This window comes from Larus michahellis, chromosome 2, assembly GCF_964199755.1.
Source record: "Larus michahellis chromosome 2, bLarMic1.1, whole genome shotgun sequence".
In the NCBI taxonomy this organism is placed as follows: domain Eukaryota; kingdom Metazoa; phylum Chordata; class Aves; order Charadriiformes; family Laridae; genus Larus; species Larus michahellis.
In genome coordinates, this window is record NC_133897.1 from 99,427,547 (window position 1) to 99,452,859 (window position 25,313).

General features: G+C 41.5%; 1 protein-coding gene across 36 annotated transcripts in view; it reads left to right on the forward strand.

Moving 5' to 3' along the window:
• Positions 1-25,313, forward strand: part of LOC141739324 (poly(rC)-binding protein 3-like) — a 539,898-nt gene that overhangs the window by 406,503 nt on the left and 108,082 nt on the right. For 23 of the 36 annotated variants that reach the window (XM_074576357.1, XM_074576359.1, XM_074576355.1 and 20 more), the window contains one exon: positions 18,238-18,307. The exons of 12 other annotated variants lie outside the window; for them this stretch is intronic. The gene's annotated coding sequence lies outside the window, so the exon portion shown is untranslated. Of the gene's footprint in view, positions 1-579; positions 705-18,237; positions 18,308-25,313 lie in introns of those variants that run through there. One more of the 36 variants, XM_074576366.1, reaches the window with a different exon arrangement.

The window sequence follows — 25,313 nt, forward strand, 5'->3', positions numbered from 1 at the left end:
TTGTTTCCCTCAAAGTACACGTCATCTCTGTGAAACGTGCTCGTGTCAGATCGCAGCCTTTGGCAGCAGTCTTGAGGAGGAAAACATTCTTCCAGTTCAGGCGCCTGGGGCTTGCATTTGCTGCAGACCACTCTTAATGCAGGCGGGGAAGCTGCAGCTCATGGACTTAATTTTACTGCATTTTAGCGGAGCACTGCTGTGATAGTTATGACCTTCCTCCTTTCCTTTATCTGAGACCATATCATTCTATTTTGTGGTGTTGCCTGAAGCCGCCGGGTTATCCGAATAACTTGCCAGCCTCAAAGCAAAACATCCAACCCTCCCCCTTTCCTAATGATCCTCTCGCCCTCCACCCCTACCACCACCACGCTACCTTTTTTTTGGGGGGGGGGAAAAATCCCAACCCTGAATCATCTTGCGATTGCTAACACAGCGAACAGGTCTAATTAAAATATAAGGACAACTGAGTAACAAATTAAAGTCCATCCCGAAAGGAAATGGATAGATGAGTTCCTGTGTGAAAATGCACCTTTTTGTTGCATTATGTTGTATAAGGCGACTGTTGCATTTTAGGTGAACTCCAGGCTACACACTTATGACACCGGGGGAGCAGCGCGAGCTACGCTGAGCATTTCTCACGGTTAAGTCACAGACCTGTTAAAGCTTAAGCAGCAGCTCAGCAACACTGTGATGCCATCTTAATGGTAAGAATAGCTGCAGGGATTCCCGACAATTTACGCCCATGAGTTTATTGAAAAAAGATGCTGCTTTCAGCTCTTTAAACAATGGCCAAAAGATACCTAGAGGTTGTGAGACGCACCTCTTCAACTGTATGCTTTCCAATCCACTACAAAAGCGTATACAGTGTCAATATGGCCCCCAAAACACACATGAAAAAGTTTTCTGCACGTATGACCTCAGTGTTGAAGAGTATTCATGGAAGAGCATAGTTGCAGCAGTCGGTGTGTTTATTGCTTTGTTATATGTGTTTCGGAGAGGGGAAAAAAAAATCCTTAAGACTCTGAAAACTGCAGGAATTGGCAGCTCAGTTTCTCCTTTTACCAAAACTCTCCTCTTTCCTGCTTTATCTACCCTCCCGTTGTGCAGTGGGGCTGGAAAGTACCAGGGCAAGTTAAGGGCAAGCACTTGTACTGTCTGAATCTGTCCCAGGCCTTAAAGGAGCCAACCAAACTGTGTTGGGTCAAGACTTTTTTATTGTTTTATTGTAGTGTAAAACTTTTATTTTAATACGTTGTTTTATTATTAGACTGGATTCTGTAAGACTCAAAGCTGAGGATTTAGACATTGAATTTCATTCTGATTTGGAAAAAATGACAGTGAAGAGGGTAAGGAAAGCATGTAAAGCATGACAGTATGTTGACAGGTGTTACAAGAAGATTGACGAAACTGAGCAAAGCTCACTGCAGGCACAAGAACAGCACTCAGGGAACGCAGACTTGGCAGCAGCAGAGGTTAAAGTTTAAAGGAAAATAGATGAATTATAGAAAAGAAATAAAAGAGTTCACTTACAGTTGATAATACCTGGCATCTGTTTCCATCCACAGGTGTAAGGCTGCATAATTTGGCAAAAAGATCGTAGAATGGTTTGGGTTGGAAGGGACCTTAAAGATCATCTAGTTCCAGCCCCCCTGCCATGGGCAGGGACACCTCCCACTAGACCAGGCTGCTCAAAGCCCCATCCAGCCTGGCCTTGAACACCTCCAGGGATGGGGCATCCACAGCTTCCCTGGGCAACCTGTGCCAGTGTCTCACTGACCTCACGGTAAAGAATTTCTTCCTAATACCCAATATATACCTATCCTCTTTCACTTTAAAACCATTACCCCTCATCCTATCACTACACTCCCTGATAAAGAGTCCCTCCCCATCCTTCCTGTAGGCCCCCTTCAGGTACTGGAAGACCACTCTAAGGTCTCCCCGGAGCCTTCTCTTCTCCAGGCTGAACAACCCCAGATGCACAGAAATAACCCCAGGCATTGTTTCTGTGTGGCACTAGACCACATCAAAATTACATGGGGCATGACAATATTTAGATCAAAGCTTTAAAGCTGAAAGGGTATCCAAACCTTATTGTATCTTAAAAAAAGCAGAATTAAGTAACCCTTCTAAAAGGTTTGGCACGGTCTTCCTTTGGGGGGAGGGGGAGATAAGTTTTGAAAAAACTATGAGATTCACATTGATTGAAAGTGTAAATTCAGACTTGTACGTTGGCAAAAGCCACTTTTAAAGGGTGGAATTGCATTGTCTGTTCTTTTTTATAGAGTGATTATTAGTAATCTGATATGAAAATTTCTTCTAGCTTCTTTGTATGAGATGTGAGTCAATAAGTGTGTGCAGTGCAGTGTTCAGCGTTGTGAGTACTACAAGTCATTTAATTTCCATAACTTTGGAGGGGGGCAAAGTAAAATGTGTTTAAAAATCACTAATATTCTACATTCCCATTTGCTTTCCAGCTGAAGCAGCTCAAGTTCTTAATATCAAAGGAATAGAAGTTTAGGGCATAGTTTATGTTCTTTCATAAGTGCATTAGGCATCACAGTTCCACCTAACAAAGAAGAGATCCATGAGTGGAGGGGAGCTTTTGGCCTCCCAAGCCCCTTGCTGATAAGAAACCGTCCCTCTGTGTCCAAGGCCTTTAGTAAGGAGAAGAAACTCGTAACTGAGGATATTTGCTTAGGCATAGGGGTTTAGGAACTCTGTTAAGCTTTTCTCTGTAGCTTCGCTTTTCAAAAGGATCTTGCTAGTTTGACCTAGTAGAGTAGCAAATGATTTTTGATGTAGAGGAAAAATAAAGAAGCTTTAGGGGGAAACCCCAGTAAGTTTAAACTGGATAGGTCCTTTTAACGGTTTGCAACTTCCAATTTTTGTGTTAGCCTTTACAAAGACACATCTCTCTATCTTTACTGTAAACCTGGCAATCTTGAAGCAAAAATCTGTTTTCTGGGACAAAGTGGAAGAGTCCCAAATTTTGCTTTAATATGAAAGCCAGCCACAGTCTGAAGGGACTGTGGCTCTCTTCTATAAAACAAATGTTAAAGGCGGAAGGATCCAAACAGTGTAAGTGACTTCAGTTCCAATTTTTTGTTGATGTCCAGACTATACCTGACTTTGCACTGACTCTGCAAGATCGGTATAAAATGTTGGTGATGTTTTGCTCTCTTTTTGCATGTTTCGTTGCAAAAGAGAACAAAGCCAGCCAAGTTCTGTTATCTGTGCTGCTGGTAAGGGAGATTTTCACTCACTGAAGACAAATGCTGTAAAGGCTTTTGTGAGTAGCGTTCACTGATCTGGTGGTAAACACATCACAGGACTGAAGGAAAACCATTTTCATACACATTTTGGCACAGATGCCATTCTTGTCATGGAGGAGAGCACGGGGGATCTCTTGACATGTGAATTTTGTGGATGTTACACCTCTTAAGATTTCTGTCAATTCTGCAAGGCCTACAACACAAGTTTTTCTCTTGAAAATCCCTTGAAATGGGTTTTATCAGTGCTATCTATTAACTGCCTGTAAACACTGGGTACTTTAAATATTTTATAGCTACATGAAGGGATTGGCGCTCAGGGCGCTATGGTTTTATGCAGCATGCCTGTCGAATGGCTATTACACTTCAGTTTCATAATATGTTTTACCTAGAAATTTGATTATCAGGAGACACTTTTTATAGATAACTCCTTTACACCAGAAGGGAAAAGTGAATGTATAAATTAATTTCTAGTGTGTCTTTTCACGTTGGTCCCTTGTTTGCTGTTTGGGTCATTGAAACCTTTAGCAGCGCATGAGAATAATCTGATTTAATGACAAGAACAAAGAACCAGCTCTGTTTTCCAAAGTTGCGGCAGATGTAGAGAATAAATTATAAACAATTTTCCAAACATAATGTATAAATTTATAGTACTGACATCTTGATCTTGCATGAGAAATACAGCGTATACATACTAAACAGAACAGTTCATGCTAACCAGATGCAGGGTCATCCATTAGCAATACTTTATCTGATTAGTATTGTTAATGGAAGGGCTTCTACAGCCATTTCGTAAAAGCAGATCTGCCGTAGATCATGATTTCTTGTCAATACAGTCATCAAGGCTATCATGGCTAAGACAGCCCGGCTATTAACCTACTGGAGAGAAGTGGACAGAAGAATATACTGAGCAGTCAGTGAAACAGAGACCCTTCCATTTATTTTTCTTCCATGCATAGCATTGCCCCCTGCACTGCTACCTTTTCCATCATTTCACTTGGCACGACAAATTATTTCAGCATCTTTCTTTACTCAACTTCTAATAGATTCAGTGGCTTGATTGTGATAATTTACGATACTTTTGATTTTATATTTATCATGGTCTTAATAAATGAAAAGGTAGTACTGAAAGGTCTTCTTTCTGGAACAGATGGAAGTACCATAGTTACACCGTAGATTATTTTAAAATGTGTAGATTGGGAAGCAAACAAAAATGAATCCTCTCCCTGAGGAAAGAGAGATCTTGAGAACAGAATATCCTGTGTTAACTCCAAAGATGACCTATCTAAAATGACCTATCTAATATTTTAATTTTGTACAGTACATTTAGGTTGCTTGCTTTAATATTTCTGACAACAATCACATTATTTAATGATCTGTCTTCCTTATAAATAGTATGTTTATATATTCACAATTCAGTAGAATTTTAACCAATTAGAATTCGTGTAGAAATCAGTTCAAACAGGTAATATTTTGTTTAGACTAAACTATAGTAGTTTTTAATTTCATTTTGAAACCACTGTTACAGTGGTGTGGTGGATTTCTTGTGTATTTTGAATAACTTGGAAAAAAAAAAAATCTCCTGTTTAGAGGTAAGATACATGCTTTTAAACAAAAGAGGTTTTCCTAAGCTATTTGCCTAGCTCTGGGGCAGAACCATTTATTTTTAATTTAAGATGCTGATATGTTTAAAAGCTGTTATGAGTTTAAATTCATTGGCAAATAGTCCTAAAACAAGTGAGGACCAAGTGTGACTTGCGTGCACGGTAACAAACGCGTGAAGTAGCAGTGCTATCGCAGAGCGGTGAAACCACAGCGCTTCTGTGGGTATTGATCCCCGTCCCAGCGCTGCACCGTGTTTGCAGCTCCCACGTCAGACCCCAGCAGCAAGAAGTCAACGCTTTGTTGCCACGGCTGTGGAGCGGCAACGTTAGCTTGGAAGGTCTTCTCCAGCAAAATTCGTTCCTTCCCTGTTTTCAGGAATAAGTTAAAGATTAATAAAAACTTTGGAAATATTTTAGATTTTATGTACTTCCTGCTAAGACAGGGTGATTGTGGTTAACATCTGATTATATTACCTGATTGTATTTCTTTTCCTAAAATTATAATTGAGCTTACCTCTTAAATTTCTTTTAAAGTATCAAAGACTTTGCCCCGATATTTTATGCGTTTTCCCCTATATTTACTATTTCTTTTCCCTGTTTCTCGCTTTATTGCAGACACTTTGTTTCATTTGTTCTTGTCTTCCTAACTTTGCTTCAGTGTCTTCGATTCTCGGTCCTTTTCTTTATTTCCACATCTTCCTCATTTTCGCCTTTCTATTTTTTCCCTCCATGTTTCACTTCCCTGGATTGGATGTAGCATAGGACATTGTCCCATTCTCTAGGTGTGTATGAATCTGTTCATCTGCTTGCCTCTTTCACCCCTTAGACAGGGATAAGGAGTAAAACCTGAAAGATCTGAACAAGGGTTTTCTGACAGTAAATGCATCTAATATTGTCTACCATGACCACAAGAAGATCACAATTCTTGAATTCCTGCATGAACTGAGAAACATTAAGAGTTCTAAAAACTGCCAAAAAGACTACAACATGCAGGTTTTGGCAATGTGGATGATCAGGTCGTATCCCAGGCACATTTGCAAGATTAGGACATAGCTAGAGAATGAAAGTCACACTGAGGGTAGAATAGATGATCTTCAAGGATTGTGTGATTGGCAAGATGGTAAAGCACTTGTGGTGTTCAAAGAAAGAGATAGCAGGAGGTCTGCTGTGCCTTGTCCCTGCTCTTCCTGAACTTGCTGATCGTTACAGGAGATGTCAGAATGAAAGATCCAACTACAGACTGGAAAAAAGGAGATGGCTATGCATGGCAGAGGTAAATGAGTAATATCAGCATAGTAGTCCAATTTCTTGATGCGGTTACCTGGGGAATAAGACACGGAAGGTAAAAGAACACAAGACATGCCCGCGTCAGTTCTTTTCTGAAAATCATAGGGGAAGGTGAGCATTATTCTCTTGAGTAATTATTGGAAGGGTAGGGAAAAGAAGCGTTAGGCTTCTTGGAGAAAAAGCTTCTGACTGACTTTACAGAAGGCGTTTGGATGGCCAGGGTACTGATTAAAAGACGTGACCAAAAAGAATACACTAAAGCCTTCAGTGAAGGCAGGAATTTGTACAAGATGTAGAAGCCACACTGCAGCAGGTCAAAAATGGAAACGGCGAGTTTAAAACCATATTTGTAAAAATGTTTATGGCAAGTGAGATATCCAAACAGTTGCCTTGCTTTGTAATGAGGTAGTGAGCTGAGGATGAAAAAAGTGGAAAAGGGAGATGATCTGCAGCCACGTGCACAGGGGCAAAGAAAGAAAATGAATGCAAGAGTAAACTGAGAAGAGGCAAAAAGTCATCAGCATTCATGACCTGGAAATCACAGGGACTTCCAGTAACAGGGAGTGAGGAGGAAGGGTTGACACTTTGGTTTGGCTGAGACCAGAAGAAGACAGCAGAAGGCTATTACGGCAGCAAGAGGGAACATGTTATTGCTTAGTTGGAACAAAGTAAAATGAGAGGTTAGTCTGGCAGGGTGGAAGAATTGAATCAGTGCTCTTGACTGAATGAAGATAGGAGGATGATGAAGTGTCTAACTGAAGGAGTGGAAGACCAAGTCATCAAAAATTAGTTCAGGTACTCGTGAAGAAAGGAAGGAAGGACTTGATTGATTGTGGATGACAGCAATGTGGAGGGGAGATGCAAGTAGAACTGGGTGTGACACTAAATAAACCTAAAATAAAATAATTGAGCAAAACTCCAGACTAGAGAACATTTGGGAAAGGTAGCTAGGAAAGTCCAATATTCCCGTGGCCATCTGAGCAGAGGTAGGGAGGTAGGATTTTGGAAAAATGGCTCCGAAAGTATAGCTAAAGGAGTAATTTCAGAAGAAAGCATATTGATCTCTGAGGGAATGATGGAAAGGGGAATTGTAAGAAAGGGGAACTGTAAGGAAGCTGTGGCTGGTTATGGTCATTTTAAATACAGAGTTTCCAAGAAAATAAAAGCAGAGACAGAGGGGAAGCAAGAGGCTGAAAGATCAGATGTGCAGGTATGAATAATGTTGCTAAAAACCTTGAGGTGGTGCCAAAATTGGGGTAGGAAGTAGAAAGTGGACATGGCAGGAAGGTTACTTCTAGGGGAGAATGTCACCAAATGCAGGACAGTGGGGATATGAGTTCATAGGGTTACTGAGAGGAGGAAATGAAGACAGACTAAACAAAGATGGTCAGAAGTAGAATACAGGAACCCAAAAGAAGTTAAAATAACAGAAGAAAGCAAAGGGAAACGAACAAATGGAGCTAGCATAAGGAAAGTATAAAGGAGATAGATGCTATGAGGCAGTAAGGGTTGTGGTGAGAGCCTTAGGAGAATAGCAGATGGGACTGGGTTTTTTACAAAACAAATGAGAACAAAAAACCCAAAACAAAAAGAACAAACCAACAAACAAAAAGAACAAACCAACAAACAAAAAAAAACCCTAACAAAATAAAACAACAACAACAAAACTCCTGAATGACATCCAAGGAATTAATGGGCTTTAATTCACCTTCAAGAAAAATCTCATGAACGGCTAGGAAATCATCGTCAAATGGCTAAAATGTTGTAAATATTTGTAAACTGCATGGCTGGATCCTCGGATGCTGTAAACTAAACTGTAGCTCTCCACTGAATTTTTAACCCATCACAGCCCTGTGTTACCGGAGTGCGAGAGCCTTAAAACTGAAAAGCAGCAAAGCCAAGTTTATATGCTGCCGATGTGCACAGCAGTGAATTTAAATTCCTACACAAATGCCTTTTGTAGCTAGTTCCTCTCATATCTAATATCTTTTGTGTCTTTTCTGCATTTAGTTTCATATCTGAACACTTGCAACTATAGTTCCCAAGTGGGTTCTCTGAAAACCTCTCTACGTGGTGAGAATTTTACGGACTTACTCTCTCCTTGCATTCGGAGTTACCTAAGGTCTAATCAATGGGACACACTCGACTTTCAAATCATGTAGTTATAATCAAATCAGTATATATCAGCTCAGTCAGAACAGTGTAGAATTGCAGCAACTGGTGTGCTTTCAATGGCTACGCTCTGAATTTGCGCCGGTGTCCTTCAGTACAGAATCCAGCCATTTGGTCTGCATGACTATAGGTAGGAGAGGCGTCTTTCTCGGTGAATGAATTACTTGTTCCATGCTAGGAGCACTCAAATACTAAGTTTCTCTATGTCTTTGTATTGTAAGCATAAGGGACTGAAAGTGCCGCGGCAGTCATCCATGCCAAATGGATGGACGATAGCAGTGACACCAGTGCATCCTCTAATGTCTGCTTAAACATCCTGATGCCATATTTGACTTAAAAGGGATTGTTGTTTTGTTACTGAGAATCGCAACTGTGCGCATCCTCTCCCTACACAGCATCTTGACTGAACAAGCTATTGAATGGAATATGTTCTAAGTGGCCGTATTTTATATTAAAATTTGATTAAATTCATTCTGTAGGCCACTTCAATGTGAATCATAATTATATTATTCTGCCAGTAACTGAGGTAATATGATAAGAAGAATGTCACATTCTGTGGGCTTCTTTTAATGGAGTATATATTACAGCTCAGCACTTGCCGTATTCAGCAGTCCTCACTTAAGAAAGAAATTTAGAACTAAATGGCAGCTTAGAGCTGTAAAACTTGGTGGGTCACACTCTTCCTGCTCATGCATAAGCTTCATTGGGTGCAAGGGAAAACAGCGCAAGGTGGAAGTCCAAGGCAGGGTTTGCAAAGAAGTGAGGGTGGTGATAAAACTTCCTCGTATTATTAAACATTCTTCATATGCGCTCTTCATGATTGCAAGGCAAGTGGGGCACTGCACTATCTTGGCTGACTTATTTTCAGCTCGTCTCCTTCAGTAGATGAGAATGGACGGGGCTCTCTGTGGCGGTTTGTTTTACTGCGGCAGAGCTAGCAATAACGTTTCACAACCTTCCCTTAGAGAATTCAGCTCCCCCGTGTACTGGCATTGCTGTGAGGTTTTGTGTTTTCAGCCATCTAATGCAGTTTTGCTTTTAATGAGTGCCACTGAAAGAACGAAGGAGGAAGAATCTTGGTGAGGCAACTACAGAACTAAGAACGAGGTAGGCGGTCAAGCACCTGTATATCAGGTTAAAAGAATACAGTTTCCAAGTAGATATTGTGTGCTGTGGCTTCTCCACGCTGCAGGCTATAGTGATGTGTTAAAAATAATGATTTGCAGTTGCTTATTTGATGCCAAATGGTCTAGAAATGGCATCTCCATAGACTTGTAAGAAAACAGAGCCTTAAAAAATAAAGCATCTTGGGAAAATGGATTGAATTATAGTGAATCAACTGCTTCAAATGAGCAGTAGGATCATTGCTGATGCCAGTTTTAGTTTCCCTTACTATGCTACTGTTTCTGGGAGGTCATTTTGTCTTGGGCCTCTCCACACCGATGTTCTCGTTTCCTTAATCATTTCTGACAAGATACCCGTCATACGAAGCGTTCTCAGACAAACTTTCAGGAACAAAGGGTTGGGGCTCGGTATGCACAGAAGAGCTGCTGAAGGCCATTGTGATGAGGCTGTGATGGCTGAGGCGCTAGAAGTAACCAGGGAGGCTGGTGGCGCGCTTCCCAGATGAAGACCTTAATTTTCTATGTGTTACCAGTCAATGTGCCTGGCTCCTCTTTGGGGCTGGGAACTGCACATGCAAGAATTAACAGCTATACTCTGTGAGTTTTGATACAAAAAGTAATATGAATCTTCCCCGCCCCCCCCCCCCCCCCCCCCCCCCCGCCTTAAGCACACTAAAAGTGTCAGGCAAAAAAAAAAAATTAGTGACCTTGTCCTGCTAAGCCTTGAAACGGCATTGGATCAGCAGCTGACTTTGGCCAAGCTCTCTTGTAAAAACACCCCTCGGCACCATTGCAACATGTGAATAAACAATAAGTGTCATTCTAATAACAACACAAAGGTCAAACATAAAAATAAATAAAAGCAAGGATAAAAGTTATTGACCTGAAGCCCAGTCCTTAATCACAGAAGTCAAGGGACTTTTCAGTGTATTTCGAAGCAAGCAGTATATGTCAGGCTGACCGGGATTAGTATTTTTGCTGGTCCCACTCGTATTTACTCAATGCCACGCTACGGTGATCAGCGTTTACGCTGTGACCAGACATTAGTAGCTCTAGTGGATGTGGGTCTTCTTTCGCTGATACTGCGAGTGCAAATTTTTAGTTCTAGTGAGTTTTATTTTCACCTCAGCGGCAGATTCCACTTTTCGCGATAATGAAATTGTCTCCTCGTGTTAGCCGGTGCCTCACGTGGCTGCGTCTCATCTCGTTGGGCTAGGCTCTAAATTCGGGATGTCACTGAATTCATTAATACGTGGAAATGATTCATTTAAGGGAGGTTTCTTCCCCCTCTGTACGCGCTCGCTAATTAGCAGATGAATTTTGATGTTCTAATTGATCTGCGGTGGAGGGACAGCTGTGCGCCCCAGCTGTCCCCCGCTCCGCTGGGCCTCCCCTGCAGAAGGGAGGGGGGCAGCCCCCCTTCTGACAAATTGATTTAACTGGAGTGCGGTGCCCTGGGGGAGTCGTACACCACGCTGTCGCCGCAGATGATTGCAGCCTTGGCGGGCTGCGAACGCGGGAGCGCTGTAATTGCCCAACAATGTCCTTTCCGTTGCCTCGCTGAAATTCAATTTTTCATGCCTCACCAAGCCTGCCAGTCCCCCGTCCCCCCGCTTCCTCCTGCCCCTGGTGTGGAAATACTGTATTCTGCCTGACTGCTGTTTCAGGAAAAAAATCAGGTGCTTGAGAATGGGGTTTAAACTGTATTTAATATGCTAATAGTAACTAAATGTGCTTGCTTGGTCACATATCAAAGTATTTGCATTTAATTCATAGGGAAGTATTCTCTAATTATATTGTACTTAGCAGGTAGTCATTACTACAAACCTTTTAACAGCAATGTTAGTGCATCACCATTCTTCCACGTGGCGCACCGCATGTGTAGAATGATGGCTGTGGTGTCCTTTAAACATTTACTCTTTCGATTGCAAGTATGACTTTTTAAAGGCTTTGTGTCCAGTTGTGCCCCATTTTGTCAAACCTGGTGAATACTTGCAGGTAACAGGTGCCTTTCCACAAAAATGACAACTGTAGCCCCAGAAAGTACAAATGTCTAATTAATCTTTCATGTCACCCTCCCTCATGAATGGATTTCCAAGCTGTGCACTGCATCATCGCCGCTTTCTGGAGGCCACTGATTTGGCCCGAATGTACCTCTGGGGAAAAAAAAAAAGGCACCACAAAAAGTGAATTCATGAATTGTAATGTGTGCCACACCATTACCTTTCCGCATATCTGATAGATAACCAAGCACATCCAATACACTTCTGGGTGTGCAGATTTATAGACTACTAATAAGTAGCAGCTGTTCTGGAGGTCCCCAAGGTTTGCCTGCAGAGGACAGACATGCATCTTGAGAAATGACTGCCTATCGCATTTGCAGAAATGTAATGTCACTCCTTATTATTATTATTAATTATTATTATTATTATTTCCCTGTATGCTTCTCTCCGTGTAAATGTGTGCCAAGTGATGGGCAGTCAGCAGAAAGGAAAAAAAGATATGGGTTTGTACCATTGCTTGTTGAGGCGAAAACAAGGTACATACCCATGCAGGTATTAAGCCATAAGGCTGCTAGAGATTTTGTCAAACTGACCATATGTTCAAAGGTAAGTGACAGCCGCTATGATTTTTCAGAAAACTACCTTTCTGTATTACGCCGTTAGAGTCCCAAAGAGCAGCAGAAAGGATATTATAGGGGAAAAAAAAAACAAACGTCAGGATTCCATCAATCTTGTATGCTACTGAATAAGTGGCATGCCATCTTGCATGCCACCCCATGGAATAATATGGGTTCAGCTTAAGCAAATAGTATTTAGGTAAATGTGACTTCCTTGATGTAAGTTAGATGATTTCCTTAATAGGCAGTGCTTTTCTCAAAACTCCTGTTATATTTTACATGTCTTCAGAATAAATACCTCTTAGGTTACCCCACTTGTACCACATGTTGCCTTGATGGTTATTTTCATCCTCCAATAGCCTGTCTTGTTTTCTTTGTTATATTTCCAGTGAAATATAATGTGAGCAATTAGACATTTTTTCCCTCAGAGAATGACAGGAGCATACATTGCATGATGAGTAACGTGTTCTGCGGTTAAAAATAGTGCTGCTTGGTCATTTCATTTCATGTTATAGCAGCAGCTGAGGATTTACTGAGTACTACTTGGTGATACTACATGAGATTCATGGGCTGAGGAAGCAACCTGCACCCTTTTAATCTTTGGCGGGATGTGAGAAAGTGATGCCCAGTGGACCATCACCAGTAGGACTGGATTATGCTGAGCTCATTTGCAAGCCCCTAATGGGGAGGAGGGTACTGCTAGGGACTAGGTGTGCATCCCACCGCTGCATGTTGCAGCCCCAAGGGGCATAGAAGAAGGTGTGCTCTCCTGACGTGCTTGGGATCTCTAAAATGAGATTGCTCCTTAGGGGCTTCTGTGCCGATGACTGTGCCTGCAGGTGGCTACAAGTCATGGTTGCTGCTCCAGTGGAGTGGGAATGGGATGGGTGCTGTACCTGCTCACCTTTGTCCAGTCGTGTTCTGCAAGGCAGTGCCTGCAGTAACGTGCAGTTACGGCTGGTAATAGCAAGCAACAGGCTACAATAGATGGAGAAATCAAAAGGTCACGTGTCTTCTCCAAATGCAAAACTGCATTGTGAGGCAAGTCTGTCTTATCCCGGCAGGGCGTGAATGAACAAGGCAGGGGCACCCTTTGGCACGTGGCTCAGGCTGAAAGTCCTCACGCTCTGATAATGTCTGGCTGTGTGGGTGCCCATCAGGCACACTCGCTGACTCGAGGTCTTTGCATTACAAGGTATTGTTGCAGAAAGTACTGCGGGTCTTGGGACCTCGATGGAGGGTCAGATGTTGATCTCACTTAATGTGCAACTCTGTCTTTTTCATTGCATTACCTCAGAGGGGAAAACATCCTGGTAATCCCTTTTTGTCATTAACAGCGTGAGCAGATGCCCTCGAGATTCTTCAGACCATATTCTAGATTCTGTCACTGGGAAAAGCCAGTTCTTCCCTCGCTTCACATTGTTGGGATAAAAAGCCATCCGCTTCCTCTGGCTGCTGCCAAAACCCCCACCAAGATGGTTTATATCGAACATTTTCACTTGTCACCTCACCTATGAGGTGCTACTTTACTAGCAGCTTCTAATGCAAAGTACTCAACATTGCCCATGTTCTCATACATCTACACCATAATGTTTGGTTGTTGTGATTCAGAGAAGTGTTTATTTCAATATATATTTTAAAGTACCATTTTTCTCAGTACATTATCATAGCTAAGGCATTAAGGAACTGCTACTTCAAACTTGCAAATGAGCACAGACACCAAAAAGAATGCAGTGCTTCGCTCTTTTATTTTGACCACTGTGATGTAATTACACTAATCCTTCATTATATTTCCATGACTAGCAGAGATCTAATTGTGTCTCTAGCTGTTGCTACTGCAAAGTACCTTTTAAATCATATTAACATCCGTACTTGATCTTCCTACTGTTTTTGACATGGAGATCACAAGATACCATTAAATTACTCAGCAAGAGAGACTGGCTCACGTTGTGTCCATGCCACAGCATAGAACTGTATCTAGTGTGAGTAATTTCAGGGAACTAGAAGAGATGGTGGCCCCTTTTCTCTGGAAAGATACTTGACCTTCAGTTTTCAAAGCATTGTAAGTTCCATGCAGCATTCTACTCTAGCTGGTATTTCAATACCAGGATGCTAGAAATAGTCAGAAATTAATTATTCTACTTCTGGCTGTCCAAGAAGCTATGCTTCCTTTTCTTTGGCACGGATCTAGCAGTAGTGATGAGCATGTTCTGCACAACCAGGCTGGATTATTGTAACTCACTGAAGCTGAAGATAAAAGCTCCATAGAAACTTCAGCTATTGCGGAGCACAGCAGCCTACCTCATTAGTAGGGATAGCACTGCGAACACACAGCGCCGACGCTGTGCATCATCAGCTGGCATCCCGTTTGCTCTGGCAGCCAACTGTGGGCTCACTCAATGTATAAGGTCATCAGAGTGCTGGGATGGATGCTGTTCTGTCTATGGATTGCCACGCTAGCTGCATGTCTCTGGTAGAGTGATGCTGATCGCGTGCAGAATGAAACTCTCTGGAACCGGACACGGCCAAAGACTTTTTCCTGAATCTCAGAGGCAGGTTTCATCTCATCCAGTTTATAAGCTTCATGTTGTTTTGAAGGAATGCTTCTGCAGTGACAGAAGAGACATTTAAAGATGTGTGCGTCAGAAAGGAAGGATACTGAAACTTGGGAACGGAGAAGAGTCCACCGTGGAGAAGTGTGTGAACTTCCAATACTGAAATTGCCATTCTAATAATGTAGCAAAAGGTGTCACAGAAATATCTTGGCTAGTGCTTTACTGATAAATACATCATAATATACTGTGGGTAGATCTCAGCCTTGCTGTCAGGATAGGCGTCAAGAGGTCGTTCAGCTTCTTTATGTAGCCAGGTTCCTACAAGAGCAGCAGACTGCTCCCCGGGGAGCTGTTGTCTATGCAAAGGTTTGAGAAGGCTTGGAAGGCCAGGGGGAACCAGCAGCGGGAATAGCCAGAGGTAGCTACAAAACCACCAGGAAGATGGCTCTAAGAAACAGCAGAGGGCTTTTGGATGATGTGCTGACAAGTGGACTTGTGAAGAAAGTATATTGTTTGACTTCTCATCATGCAGGAGAATAGAGTTTTGCCGTTCAGCCTTGTTTTCTCATTCAGCCCTATTTTCTCAGTCTTAGAAATACCAGACTGCAGGGCTGAGAAGCTGGGGGGGTGACTCATCCGGGACGTTGGGCGGGAGCGCCGAGCCCTGCCAGCCTCTCTTGTTCAGCTGAGGAGGGAAGCCATGCTGCAGAGGGAAGGGGCTCATCTCTTCCTCTTGCTGTGTGGACAACCACGGTTCTTACACTGCTTCTGCTAGAAGGGATCTCTAAAGCTCACTGGGTTCCACAGGGATGGAGAATTATTTATAGTTACAGTACCTCTTACGGGATATTTTCTTAAAAATCTGCAGCAAAGCGGATTGCATGCAGTAGTCTGCTTCCATGCTTAGCGGTCCTTTTAGAAGGTTTTTCCTCTTATCAGTTAGAGTCACAGAATCATTCTTTTTTAATTTTTTTTTAATAAATTTCATGTTAAACCAGTAATTTTTTGTCCAGACATGGATGAAAACAGCACTGTCCTCATTTACAAGAACATTTTCTTCTCAGAAAACTCTCCTCTTTTACTAAGACTAAGAAGCTACACCTTTCAGTCTCTCCTTCCTGGTCAGAACTTTAGGACCTCTGTTAAATATGTTGCTTTCTTCTAGATTCTCTCCCATTTTTCCATGCTTCCCTCACGTGCAATGCTCCAAACACCAGCTGGGGCCTCCTTAGTGCTGAGTGGAGGTCAATAATTGTCTCCTGTCTTTTGTGTATAGCACTTCTGCTAATACGTCACAGAATGAGATTTGTGTGTGTCCCCTGCCCCAAGCAGCCTTACAGTACTGGTTCTTATGCAAGTCATAATTTGTTGTGGGTCATAGATCCCCGAGAGGTTTTTGCGGGTTTTGGGGAATTCGTTTTGTTTGTTGTTATACCCCATGGTGTGTCTCTCTTGTATTTTGTATGAAAAATGAAGGTGTCTGCATCTATATATGTCTGATTTCGCCATTAATTTGGTGAATAATGAAAGTAGTCCTCTGAATTTTGGTGTATTGTTAAGGTCAGAAAGGAATATCAATAATTCCTCATAAGGTACAGTGGTCTTAATGTGATGACTAACACGGACATTACAACATCTGGCTTTAAAGTCGGTGAGAAGGAGGATTGATTCTACTGTTTTGTGCGGACATCTATGCTGCATATTAGTAGAGTAGAAATAAATGAGGGTCAGCTGTCGTTTTCCATACAAAGCCAACTGTGCAACGAGTCAGAAAGCCTCACAGAGGCCAAAGCAAATTCTGTGGGTTTCCTTCTAAAATAAGTGGCGTGCCCTGCAAGGCATGGCATGTCTTCCTCTGACCTAGGATGCTTTGCTTTTAGCAGCATTCAGCTCTGCAATTTATACAGGCATTCATATTTCACTTTCTCCAGTTAATCCTAATAACCAGCTTTTAGAAGAACATGACAGCATAACATATGGGTGGTAAAACTGCTCATAAACCACAATAACGTGGCCAAAAAAGATTAGATAGATAGATGCACTATGCTTATTGTGACATTTGCTGATTACGAGGTGTAGCTACTTATTACAGCCATTACCTTGGTGACTTGGAAGCAGACTGAAGCTGTTATTTGAAAAACAGGTTATAAGTCCAAATTTAAAACGACTGTGTACTTACAACATGTAAGAGATATAATTATGTTTGCAGTTCTGTTCTTCAGCGTGCAGATGGTAATTTTGTTCATTTATGGTTGCACACTGATAATGTTTTCTGTAGAACTAGCGTTGGCAGGATTAAGTGTGTGTTAACAGTAAGTAGGCAGTCTGTAATATATGGTTATCATTTTGTTGATAGGGTTCTGGTGGGATGAAAACCAACCAAAAACATGAGTTCAAATAATGATTCCTTACTGTAGCACCAAGACAGGCTTCCTCTCTGTGTGCGTGTTCTTGCATCTTATTATTTATTTTTATTGTGTGAACAGCTTTTTCTCTTTTCCTTCTCATTTGGAAACTTTTATTCTGGCTTCATTCTCTGTGTGAGCAGTAGAGTTGGGCATCTGCGGGTTTGTGCCTTTAGGAATAAAATTAAGTTTCCGCTCAAAGTAATTTGATGCTTTCTGTTGGTTTTTAGGGGGTGATATATTAGTATACACTTATGAATTTGTATATGAAAGAGTTATAAAGAAAAAACCTCTATTAAAGATACCCTTTTTATTTCATATTTTCTCAGAGTTATTCAACAGGTGTTTGAGGGCAGTTAACAGAAAATTTTCAACAGCTACTCCACTTTTCCAGATTCAAAGGGAAAAAGATAAATATGCAGATTGAGCCTGTAAAGTGCTTTTAAGATATTGGGGTTAGGTGTTAGAAAATCATGCTACAGCATAGCTGGCTCATTTTTCAGGTTTTCCAGCTTTAGAATTGTGTTGCACTCTTATTTCATTACAGTTTAATTAAATAGGCATAAAAGAGGAAAACTGCAGTTATGTATCAAGCCCAAGAGGCATAATGAACATCCTCTATCGTTACTTGTTATTTAGGTAGTACAATGAGTTTTGCAGTGTATTAAGGGAAAAGGGTGTAGTACAATATGATATATATAATAATACATATACATAAAATATGTTGCATACTATATGTTATAGGCAAGTATATATATATAAAGGAGGCTGCGTATTATATCTATCTATAGATGTTTATACGTAAAAATTCTGTATAAATATGCACCAAATTTATGACAGAAAACACAGATGCCGTAAAATGCACTGCTTTAGAATGGCCAAAATGGTTTAAATTCTCAAAATAAATTAAAAAGCTCAGTCTAGGATGTGAGATTATGCTTTAGCAACTCAAAGAAGATTTTGCCAAAAGCGTGGCAGCCCCCAGAGCCATATGAAGCAAACGTGATTAAAAAGAGGCCTCATTTCACATCAAGAAAAGCCCTTATTTCTGTTCTTTTATTGTCTTTTTTTTTTTTTTTGTCTCGTCTACATCAGTAATTTTGTGAAAGCAGCATTATGGCTGAATTGAGTGTGTTTTATCTCAGTTTTCCATGGCTATGGGAGGAGAGAGTTACTCACGGAGCCATTTGTATCCTATTAGGATCTTCCCTTTTTCCTGTAACTCGTGGGAGGCAGCACTGATGTGAACGGACCTTTCTACGTGTGAGACTGTGAGTGGCACTTCAAAAAATACACTCTAGTAACTGCTTTGCACACGAATGTCATTACTAAACATTGTGCATACTACTACTGATCTGTAGTTTAGGAGACACAGAATTGCCCGTTTCTTTTCCTGCTGTGTTTCCACTCTCACATTTCTCGTCTCTGAAGACCATAAGCCTGCCAAGGCAAGGATTACATCTTTTGTTCTGTAAAAAACCTAGTACACTTGTTGGCAACGTAAACATAAGGAATATTAAATATCACTCATGTTAACATAAGTGATATATTCAGTACATAACCAAAAAATTATTGCTTCCAAGATTGAAATGATTACTGTGATTTCAAAAGAGTATGTGGTTGTTTATGGGACATCAGGCCCTTTAACTCCTCCGTTCCAGAGGTGTTAATAAGTCCTTTAATTTATGACATTCTTCATAGTTGTTGACCATTCCGCCGAGTATGTTTGGTGCTTTACGGACAGATTTAAGTAATTCAGGAGGTTGGAGACATGAATGGATGGGCGTTATGAATTCTCTTACAGAGCACTGCCATTTTAACATCTAGAAGATAGTTTGGCTCCGATTTATGTATTTTAATAGGCTAGCATAAAGTGAGTAAATAGGCTAGCATCTGTGAGTAAAAAAATCTAAGAAGCAACCTCAAATAACATTGTGAGGGAAAAACAAATGTATTTTTAAGGAAAGGAATGTTTGTTAATTTTGTAACTGAGAGCAAATCACTGTTTAAATCCACTGTGATTAAACATTTGAGCATGATCAGTAGCCCACAAACAGACATATATTTTCAGGTTTGTAAACAGATGTCTTTCCCTGCCCCTTGGCAATCTAGTTATTGGTGAAAGGCTGTTGATACTTCCTTAAATTGTTACAGCTCTGGGTAAATACTCTGATACGATCCCTGTCCTTCCACCAAACAGCAAGACGTCGGTCCTGTTTTTAGACCCTGAAGAGTTAAAGCTTTAAACATATATCCGTAAACACATATCACAAGTGCCCGGTATCATTTCTTCTTCTCCTTCCATCCTAGAGTCTCGTAGAAGCCAAGACACCCACCTGCCTGGCTTGCAGGCCACCCTGCAAAGCAGCATCCTTGGAAGGCAATAAACCACAATCCTCCTAGCTGATCCTCATGCTTTTTTGCTCCTCTCGGTCACCCATTTTCCCAACTTAAAGCCATAAATAATGCCCTTCTGCTCCTCCGTCCTTGCTGCCTCTTTCTGCAAGAGCAGAGTCTTTTTTCAGATGTTCAGACATCTGGCTGGCTGGGACTTTGATTGTAGAGAAGGAGGATGTGGCCTAAAAAAAAAAAAAATTACAGGTTGTGATAATCTGTTTTCAGACTGTCACAAGAGGTATGACTGACTTTGACGCAGTCAGCAAAAGTGGCTTTGACAGCCTCTGGGGCCTGAAAATGTTCCATGAGAAATACTGATGACTGATTATTAAAAGAAAAGATGAATTTCGTGAGACAGCTCCCCCTCCAACTATCAGGAACACATATATTGTGAACGCATTTTTCCCTGGATTTTTATGCAGAACAAAATAATTGTGTAAATCTGGAGTTTTCTGTAGCATGTTTATTTCTCATGTAATCATTACCAGCCATCTCTTGTACTGTGGGTTGCTTTGGCAGCAAAAGGGAAATGTTGGAAAGCAGTTTCTCAGATACTTCCTTAGTTATTAGCCACTGGCTAATAATAGCATCATTTTTTTTGTGTGTGATTTATCTATGCTGACCCCATGAATAGAACTTTAAATACTGTTGGGAACTAATCTGAATTGCGTGTTGGTGACCAGATAACAAAGATAACCTTATCTAGGTAACAAATTAAGTTAGCAGACCAATACATTGCATGTACCACCTGGGAACGTGAGCTCTGCCTTTGCCACAAATGATGTCTAATAAATGGGGCTTTGCAAGCAGAGTCATTGGGAAAAGTGCTAGAAGGCACCTCAAAAGGTCATGGAGTGCAGACCTGCTGCCATAAGGATCAGCCTTCCTTAATCATACCCTGAAGGTCGTCATGTTCCAGTTTGTTTGAAGAACTTACTCCCTGCTGTGGTCTACAGTTTGCTGCCCTTATGGAGAGTATTGGAGTTGTACAACAGCGAGAATCTGCTCTGCAGCTATGGCAAGAAGGTGCAGGGAGAGGGGGCAGTCTTTTGGATACATCAGACCAGGCTTGGATTTACTGAGGAAGGAAGGGGATGATGTTTTGGGGGTTCACAGATTTGGATTTACTGTGTCTTGCGACAGGAAAATGCTTTTCCCCCTGTTTCCCAGAGCTGGGCTGAGCAGTTGACTGATGTCTTGTTTAAAGTTTTATATATGATGATCAACAGCTCCAACTCTGCCCGCTGAGCAGTAAGCAGCCCAATGCAGACCTCAAAGCACTAGGTATGCTCAATTAGCATGTTGCTCTGCTCCTCATTAATGGAAAGGAGAAGGCTTTCTGCCAGAGCCCCACTGTTACAGGAGGTGGTGAAGCCCTGGAGGGTGAGGAGCAAGGCTGGTGTCTCTGGATGGAAAACGTTCATCTCCTGCTCAGGTGCATGTGTAGTGAAGTTGTCTGGACTACAGATATAATGTGATCATCTACCAGCAGGTGGGAGGGGAAGGGAGAAGAAAAAAATTGGTCCAATACACAGTGGCAGGTGGGACATAACCTGCTTTCACTCAGTCAGGAAGACTGGTGGGGATTCTTAGAGCAGGGGGCTGCTGTACAGTGCGGGGGAGGGCAGAGCACTGACCGCTGTGTTGCACGCGTGCAGTTCGTCAGGCTTTGTGGCTCTGCCTCGGAGAGGCAGCAACCCTCCTCCCTCCTAATGCGGCTTAGCCATGGGTGGTCATAGCTAAACCCAAGGAGTTGTCCTCTCTGCATTGTGGTGGTGCCTACAGACACTCTGCGGATTAGGACTATGTAGTGTTTTGACACTTAAGGAAACTCCTTCACCAGCTGCGGTTGCATTCAGATGGTGCAAGAAGCCACCCCGCCTTCAGGGAACACCTCTTTTCAGTGTGCAGTACCTTGGGAGAATGCCTGGTCTCCCCTGTGACCTTCTTGCTACTGCTTGTTCCTCATCACAAGACTCAACTGGGTTTGCATCATGTGAAAAGGCAGAAAGCTAATTCATGGTCTCTGGGAATGCACTACTCGGTAAGGATGGACACGCATTGCATGTGACCAGTGGAGATACTAAGGATTGCGGGACCGTGAACGGGACTGTGATTTAGAGTCGTTCCTCTATTTCTCTTTGAGTCAGACTCCTCAAGGCAAACGCAGTGAACTGCTTCAGTCAGCTGCGCTCTGTACCACGGGCTAATTTCTCTTTGAATGCATGATGTATGAGTAACTGACCACCGGCTTTCATGAAGAACTTGTGTATTCCTGTGGAAAAGGGAGAAATCTGGAGCCTCCGGCTGAAGGGACAGTTACTGCCTTCCTCCTTGATAAGGGTTAAGTGACTCTCAGCAGTGAGAGTGCATTGTTGTTCTCACCCACCAGCTCCTAGGCTTTGTACACTACCAGATGCTCTAAGTAGCCTCCTGAGTTTCTGGTCTCTGTCTCTTAGGTGGGCGATGCCTGCCTAATTGAAAATGTAACACTGGAAGGGAACAGTATGAGAACAGAAGTATAGTAATTTAGTCAGAGTGCAGCTGTTTATTCACTTTCCCCTTCTTTTGGGCATGCAAACTGTTTCTTTTTCCTGGAAATAGAACTTTACACAAGTAATTTCCAGCTCTTCATTTCCTACAGAAGTCTTTTGCTCTTAGTTCTGCCTTCTCAGATGATTCCTGTTGCCCTTTCAGCTTTGGGTGCCGTACACTTGGTTGTGAATTAGTATGTATTAAAAAAATTACATGGACAGACTGTCTTCAGTACTTAAGAGGTCTTTATCTTCTGCAGAATCTAAGTGACCTGTAATAGTTAACTATTAACACGTGTGTTAACACGCGTCTTTGAAAGACTCCAGGGAGGAGCAATCAATCAGCTTGTAAAATAGATAAATGAATTCACTTGCCCAAGATCAAGCAAAAAACCTTTGGGAGAGGAGACGTGAAGCAAGGTCTCTTATAGCCCAGTTTGGTAACATGTGCCCTGTCTCTGATAAAGGCAGTCAGAAACATTCAAAGGGATGTTTAATTTTGACAACTGCAAAGGTCACTTCTTGGAAGCTGGTATTGTCTGCGTGGATTATTTCTTCTTTATACGTTTACCCACAATTTGCTTTTGAACACAACTCACTTTTTTCATTATCCTTTATATAAAATGTCAGCATTTCATCCAAAGAAGGGCTAAATTTTGTAGAAAATGTGATGGGCTTGTGGCTGTCCAGGCCCGTTAAATACTGATGGTTGTCCCAAGGGCATCACCCGAGGACCTGCCAGCCCAGCAAGTACACACTGGGTAGGTTTTGCAGCGCTTGCCTTTGGCTCAGTGAAATCCCAGGTAAATGGGGATAGTCCTGAGGTTTCAGTGTGTTGCCTACCTGTCCCGGTGAGGATTAACATATCATAATGGCCGACGGAAACAAGCACTGTTCCATAAATGCTTTATGCAATTTGTATAATACCTTCTTCTGTTAATGAGATGAAGGTGGGGTGCAGCTGCTCGGGGGGAGGGGAGGATTGAGGCAGGGGTTGAAGCTGTTTGACACTACACTCAGCCTCTAGTATCTGTTAGGCAGCTCTTAATTTACGATATTTTTTCAGAATGTTTGCTCTAGTCCTTTTTTCCGCGCTTATTCAAAGTGCTCCTAATGTTTTAATTCCCACCCCAACGGAACATAAAGTGAATGAACAAGGAAACGAGTGGAGAAGTGTGAAACGACGATCTTAAACTTAACAAGCCTGTTTGTTTTTTCAAGCTGCTGAATAAATCCTCTGTGGTTTATGCTGCGGAGGTCAGTGCTGTGCAGTAGGAAATGACTGGTTCCATGTCAGTATTCTCCAAGAGTTCATCTCAATTACTGGATTTGTCAAACATGACAAGCCTGAATGACTGTGTGGTGGAAATAGCGCACAGTTTGACTATTAAAGTAATTGGTGCATTGACATTTAACCGAACTGCAAGAGAATTGCAGCAATAAGTCTGAGGAGCACAACCACAAGCAAAGCAGAGAATAATCTTATAAAATCTCCAGTGAAACTGATGTATTCTTGCATTTTCATTAATATAAATTTCAGTATCTTTTTAATTTAAATTATAAGAGCGAAAGGACGAGGTAATTCCTTTTTGCTGCTTTTTTTGGAAGAAGTACTAATATTTGTATAATTGGAAAGTCCATTAATTCAATATACAATCTGCTGCAATTTTAATAATGTTACACATAATCTATGTATGTATTTTTAATGCCCTTATAAAGTATATACACTAGGTGGACATCATCAGGTTATGATCGTCCCAGAATGATGTTATAAATGTGTATAACTGTATTATAAATGTGTCAATCGCTTACTAGCTCTCCACTTGCTACTCTACCTTGCTAAACAGCTACTTCTAGGCTTTCAAGCCTGAGATGTGGGACTTAAAATTCATTGCTTTTGTAAATGCAAAAGAGCTTTTCTAAAATCATGTAAAAGTCATTTTCTTGTATCCATCTGCAGTTGGATTTTTATTTTTTTTAAATAAGTTTTTTCTGATTGTAAATTCTACGCACACCAACTTTTCTGCGACATACTAAGACTTTGGAGAACAGTATAACTATCAGTCTCTTTGGATAATTTGGATTTGTACTTGTGGACCTGACTGGATTTTACAATCACCAAAATTGTGTTTCAGACAATGGCTTAAGCCACAGCCTCTTCCAGTGTCTCTGGAGTAGGGACTGAAATAATAACAATTTATGACATGAGTCTGAGGGGACTCATACTTGGGGTGATTTGCCTGCATTTTGGCACATTAATTTTACATTCTCTCAACTTTAATATATGTTATCTCCCAGTGATGGGAGCAAGTCTTCATGTGGAAACTGGGAATCTCCTATTCCTGGTGAAGTCAACCAGACAGGTAGTAAAATAAGCTCAAAAGAGAGGGGCAAGAGCGTGGTACGACCAGGATATGTCTAAAATACCTTCATTACATTTATTTATAAGTATATTCTTTGCAATGTATATTAGGGGTACAGGGTGTGACTTGCCATTTCCGCAGTCACATCTTAATTACTGTGCTATTACAGGAGCCCAGAGCAGTACTTTTAAATTTAATCTGTTATTTGGCTTGACTTGTTTAAGTCCCATCTCCATAGAACAGCTGAACATTATGCTTGCATCTGTCTCCCTTGTGTAAATATATGTTTTAAATCCTTTTGATTTCAGTGAGACTTATGCACGTCGGTAAGCCTTTTGCTCAGCAGAAATAAACCTCAGCATAAATATAACTGTTTTACTGAATTTGAGACTTGAGAGATCCAAAGCAATGCTTAGTTACAGCCTAAGTACAGATTTTGGACAGCCTTCCCTAAGGACAGACTTTCCAGTATTTCCCTATGGAGAAGATAAAGGAGAATTCAAGGAAATACAGCAGATGCTTGCGTAACTGTTTGCTGACCCTACTGTAGAAATGCAATATTTGTTGTGACCAAAGCAATATCTTGGGTGGAAAAAAAAAAGGTTCAGTCGAGAGTTTTAGTTGGGTTTTTTTTCCCCAGAATTTCATCCTGCGAGTCTGTATAGACTCAGGGCAGTGAGGATGATGGACCTACAGGCTGTTTGTCTTCAACTTTTTGAAGTACATTCCATAAAACCAGTTACTTCCTTCTCTATCACTGATGTAAATCCAGTCAGTGTCATGAAGCTGCTCCTGGTGTGTCCCTAGTGTAACAGAGATCAGATATGTGTCCCCACAGAATGAGCTCCTGTTTTGGAGCTTAAGCAGCCATTTACTTTATGAGTGTGGTGGCACATTGCAGTTGTCCGTCTCCTACTGTTCTTGCCAGCTTCTCCTAGAATTTAATTCTTAAGATCCAAAATCATACTGAAATGTTCCTCATG